Source organism: Anolis sagrei, chromosome 4, assembly GCF_037176765.1.
Source record: "Anolis sagrei isolate rAnoSag1 chromosome 4, rAnoSag1.mat, whole genome shotgun sequence".
NCBI classification, from domain to species: domain Eukaryota; kingdom Metazoa; phylum Chordata; class Lepidosauria; order Squamata; family Dactyloidae; genus Anolis; species Anolis sagrei.
This window is the reverse complement of record NC_090024.1, coordinates 49,765,852-49,771,851: the sequence shown is the minus strand read 5'-3', so window position 1 is coordinate 49,771,851 and position 6,000 is coordinate 49,765,852.

Sequence of the window (6,000 nt, the reverse complement as noted above, 5' to 3'; positions counted from 1 at the left end):
GTGGTCAACATAAGTAGAACATTCTTTGTTATCTGTGGTGAGATTGGGAACCTCCCAGAAGATAAACTAAAGGATAAGCTGAGGCAAACAATAGCAGCTATGTTGGATGTTGTGAGAAAGATATTGCAAGGTGAACATAATGTACCCACATAATCTCCTAGGGGTAGGATTTACTATAGTTCTTCTGATGCAATATTGCTTTCTTTCAGAAGAAGAAGAAGAAGAAGAATGCAAATCTTATTTTCTTTTGCTCAACTGCAAATTCAAGGCTGAGTTGAGATCAGAAATTAGGGCGAACAAGGCACAGCACCTGGCAACTTGTATCAAATGTATACAGAATCTAGACTAAAACCCATTCTGTGACCTTCTTATTACTAAAAATTCCAGCACTCAAAACCTTTTATTAATGAATGGAGCAAATAAACCCCCTTTCAATGACACCTTGTTGAGCTGAATTCATGTTGTACAGTAATTCCTTTTTTTCGTAACTGTCACATTTTTTCTATTTTCTCTTCTTTGCTCACAGTGCCTTCTCCACAATTTAAGGCCATTTCTAAATTTTGTTGAAGCTATCAGAGTTTTCCTTAGCCACCACTGATGCCATTTGCATCACTGAAATTCTGCAGTGTCATGTGAATCCAGAAAAAAATCTATAAACTTTGGGGGAGTGGGGGGGGGGATGTGTAGGTTTCTGGATGTCTCTCTCAAAAGTTTCAGGAATTCTAGTAATGTATTGTCGAAGGCTTTCATGGCTGGAATCACTAGGTTCTTGTGGGTTTTTTCGGGCTATGGAGCCATGTTCTAGAGGCATTTCTCCTGACGTTTCGCCTGCATCTATGGCAAGCATCCTCAGAGGTTGAGAAGGTCTGTTGGAAGTAGGAAAAATGGGTTTATATATCTGTGGAATGGCTGGGGTGGGGCAAGGAGCTCTTCCCTGCTGCAGTTAGGTGTGAATGTTTGGCTGATCACCTTCATTAGCATTTGAAGGTCTGCCTGAGTCTGGGAAAATCTGTTGCTGGGAGGTGTTAATCTGTGCCTGGTTTTTTTCCTCTCTGTTGTTTAGCTGTTATAATTTTAGAGTTTTTTAATACTGGTAGCCAGATTTTGTTCATTTTCATGGTCTCTTCCTTTCTGTTGAAATTGTCCACATGCTTGTGGATTTCAATGGCTTCTCTGTGTAGTCTGACATGGTGGTTGTTGGTGTAGTCCAGCATTTCTGTGTTCTCAAATAATATGCTGTGTCCAGGCTGGTTCATCAGGTGCTCTGCTATGGCTGACTTCTCTGGTTGAAGTAGTCTGCAGTGCCTTTCATGTTCCTTGATGCGTGTCTGGGCGCTGCGTTTGGTGGTCCCTATGTAGACTTGTCCACAGCTGCATGGTATACGGTAGACTCCTGCAGAGGTGAGAGGATCCTTCTTGTCCTTTGCTGAACGTAGCATTTGTTGGATTTTCTTGGTGGGTTTGTAGATTGTTTGTATGTTGTGTTTCCTCATCAGCTTCCCTATGCGATCAGTGGTTCCCTTGATGTATGGCAGGAACACTTTTCCTCTGGGTGGATCTTCATCTTTACTCTCGTGGCTTGTTCTTGGTCTTGCAGCTCTTCTGATGTCTGAGGTGGAGTATCCATTGGCCTGGAGAGCCCAGTTGAGGTGGTTCAGTTCATCTTGGAGGAGGTGGGGTTCGCAGATTCTTTTTGCGCGGTCTGCCAAGGCTTTAATGGTGCTTCTTTTTTGACTTGGGTGATGGTTGGAGTTTTTATGTAGATATCTATCTGTGTGTGTGGGTTTTCTGTAGACGGTGTGACCCAATTGTTGATCTGGTTTGCGGATGACTAGGACATCTAGAAAAGGCAGTCTTCCTTCATTTTCTTTTTCCATGGTGAACTGGATGTTTGGGTGGATGCTGTTAAGATGGTCCAGGAACCTGTTGAGTTCTTCTTCTCCATGGCTCCAAATGGTGAAGGTGTCATCCACATATCTGAACCATATCGTGGGCTTTTTGGTTGCTGTTTCCAGGGCTTGTTCTTCAAAGTGTTCCATGTAGAAGTTAGCTATGACCGGGCTGAGAGGGCTCCCCATAGCTACTCCATCTTTCTGTTCGTAGAATTCATTGTCCCACTGAAAGTAACTGGTGGTAAGGCAATGGTGAAACAGAGCCGTGATGTCTTCTGGGAACCTCTGGTTGATGAGTGCCATGGTGTCTGCTACCGGGACCATGGTAAATAGAGATACCACATCGAAGCTGATCAGTTTGTCGTTTGTATTTAGCTGTGTAGTCAGACTACACAGAGAAGCCATTGAAATCCACAAGCATGTGGACAATTTCAACAGAAAGGAAGAGACCATGAAAATGAACAAAATCTGGCTACCAGTATTAAAAAACTCTAAAATTATAACAGCTAAACAACAGAGAGGAAAAAACCAGGCACAGATTAACACCTCCCAGCAACAGATTTTCCCAGACTCAGGCAGGCCTTCAAATGCTAATGAAGGTGATCAGCCAAACATTCACACCTAACTGCAGCAGGGAAGAGCTCCTTGCCCCACCCCAGCCATTCCACAGATATATAAACCCATTTTTCCTACTTCCAACAGACCTTCTCAACCTCTGAGGATGCTTGCCATAGATGCAGGCGAAACGTCAGGAGAAATGCCTCTAGAACATGGCTCCATAGCCCGAAAAAACCCACAAGAACCTAATTCTAGTAATGTTTCCCAGTGGGAATACCTTTTTGGGATTTATTAAAGGAGATTTTATTTCTAGAAAGATAGGAATGTCCTAAAAATCAGGGGTTGACCCAAATGTTATGAAACTTGGTGGGCTAACAGTGGTAGATGTGTCCTCCTAGAGTGGCCACTTTCATCCCGATAGCCCTGATAATGAAAAAAATCCTACCAATGGGCCAGATCTTGCCACATTTTTCGGTTGCAGACCGAAAACTGCTTTTTGGACAGCAGCCATTTTCAGGAGGTTCACAAAAAACAGATCTATGGGTTCATCGAAAATTTGATAGCAAAAACACATCACAGTTCAGCCGAATTGCACAAGCCTACAAAATAACCATAGCATTCTATTTCATGTGTGAAAAAATTGGGAAACTCCCAGGAGATACCAATGAAGAACCACATGCTGAGGAACAGTGGTAACTATTACGACAAATATTGCATGTTAAACATACCATAATTTCCTAACATAATCTCTTTTAGGTTGGACTTAATCCTTCTGATGCAGCAGAAGAAGAATTCAATCCAGCTATAATCTTCTTTTGTTCAATAACAAATTCAGGGCTGATTTGATCATGAGCTGATATCCAGATTTAGAGCTGCTGAGGCATCCTTTCTATGACCTTCCTATGGATAAAAAAATCCAGGATTTGAAATATTTTAATTTTTTATTGAAATGAGTTTTAAATATAAACCTTTCTTTATTGGGCCCAGCATCGGATGCCTTGCTAAGTTCAATTCATGCTTGTCTATTAATTCCTTCTTTTTTTTCTTAATTGTCACATTTTTCTAATGTTCTACATTTTCTTCAGAAAGATTAAAGAAGTTGCTCATTGTGTGTTCATCAGGATTTATGGGCAATTCCTAATTTTTGTTGAAGTTTTCAGAGTTCTACCTGTCAGCCATTTCCTTCAGTGTCAGATGAATCTAGGAAAAATAACCTAGGTCCCTGGATGTTTTGGCCCACAACTCCCAGAAATTCCAGTCAGTTTTCCAACTGTTAGGATTTCTGGGAGTTGAAGGCCAAAACATCTGGGGACCCAGAGGTTGAGAACCACTGCTCTATGAGCACATCAATAAAATAAAATGAATACAGTCTGTCACCACTTTAACTGCCATGGCTCAATGCTATAGAGCCATGGGAATTGTAGTTTGATGTGACAGCAGAATTCTTTAGCAGAAAAGACCAAACACTACAACTTCTTCCATGGCATGGACAAAGACTTCTTCCATGGCATGGAGCCAACAGTTAAAGTGCATTCATTCTACAGTGTAGATCAAGTCTGCACAACTTGCGGTCCTCCAGATGTTTGAGACTCGCAACTCCCAGAAGCCCTAATCAGGTTGTTCAATGGTTAGGAATTCTGGGAGCTGACATCCAAGAACACCTGGGCGGGGGGGGGGGGGTAGGTTGCACAGACCTGGCATAGATGTACCATTTGTGACTGAGAGGATTTCATGTCAAAATTTTCCAGAGGAAAGGAGAATACAAGATCTGAGCTCCTCCATATTCTATCTCCATTATAGCAACCTTGCATGCTGGTGATGTTGATTTGCTGTTTTAAAAGGCAAAGGTATGTGCAGCATCAAATCACCTAGTATAGACAACTTCTACCATAAAAGAAATCTAACACACTAAAGATTTGGTAGATTTGCAACTTCTCCATCTAACACATTTTTGAAAGGTGGTTGGCTAACATGGATAATACTCTGTTGAAAGAAAAACTGCCTAGTGGTGTTGAAAGATTATCAAACAGAAATAGCCAGTCCCAAGTTACCAACAAAATAGGTTCTCTAGATTTGTTCTTAAGTTGGATTTGTATGTAAGTTGGAACAGGTACATTTTAAGTGTAACTCCATCCAAACACACACACACACACACACACACACACACACATGCTTTGAATAACATAGGGAAGGGTTAACACCCCAATGGTGTTTGTTTTGCTGTCTGTGCCCCTGTTAGAAGATTTTACCTCACTCTCTCACTGTGATAATTGGATTTTGAAAAAAAATGGCTTGTTGTGGAAACAAGGACTGATGATAGAGCTTGCATTCAGGCACCTTTTCCCCATGATAACTCTTTCAGGAGTGAATTTCCCTCCCAAGGGGTAGAATTCTCTCACTTCCTGTTGTCTCAACCTCGTTCGTAGAATCATAGAATCATAGAGTTGGAAGAGACCTCATGGGCCATCCAGTCCAACCCCCTGCCAAGAAGCAGGAATATTGCATTCAAATCACCCCTGACAGATGGCCATCCAGCCTCTGTTTAAAAGCTTCCAAAGAAAGAGCCTCCACCACACTCCGGGGCAGAAAGTTCCACTGCTGAACGGCTCTCACAGTCAGGACGTTTTTCCTCATGTTCAGATGGAATCTCCTCTCTTGTAGTTTGAAGCCATTGTTCCGCGCCCTAGTCTCCAAGGAAGCAGAAAACAAGCGTGCTCCCTGCTCCCCGTGGCTTCCTCTCACATATTTATACATAGCTATCCTATCTCCTCTCAGCCTTCTCTTCTTCAGGCTAAACATGTCCAGCTCCTTAAGCCATTCCTCATAGGGCTTGTTCTCCAGACCCTTGATAATTTTAGTCGCCCTCCTCTGGACACATTCCAGCTTGTCAATATCTCCCTTGAATTGTGGTGCCCAGAATTGGACACAATATTCTAGGTGTGGTCTAACCAAAGCGGAATAGAGGGGTAGCATTACATCCCTAGATCTAGACACTATGCTCCTATTGATGCAGGCCAAAATCCCATTGGCTTTTTTTGCCGCCACATCACATTGTTGGCTCATGTTTAACTTGTTGTCCATGAGGACTCCAAGATCTTTTTCACACGTACTGCTCTCAAGCCAGGCAATGTCCCCCATTCTGTATCTTTGCATTTTGTTTTTCCTGCCAAAGTGGAGTATCTTGCATTTGTCACTGTTGAACTTCATTTTGTTAGTTTTGGCCCATCTCTCTAATCGGTCAAGATCGTTTTGAATCCTGCTCCTGTCCTACTGGAGTATTGGCTATCCCTCCCAATTTGGTGTCGTCTGCAAACTTGATGATCCTGCCTTCTAACCCTTCATTTAAGTCATTAATAAAGATGTTGAACAGGACCGGGCCCAGGACGGAACCCTGCGGCACTCCGCTCGTCACTTCTTTCCAAGATGAAGAGGAAGCATTAGTGAGCACCCTCTGGGTTCGTCCATTTAACCAATTACAGATCTACCTCACCGTAGTTTTGCCTAGCCCACATTGGGCTAGTTTGTTTGCCAGAAGGTTGTGGGGGACCTT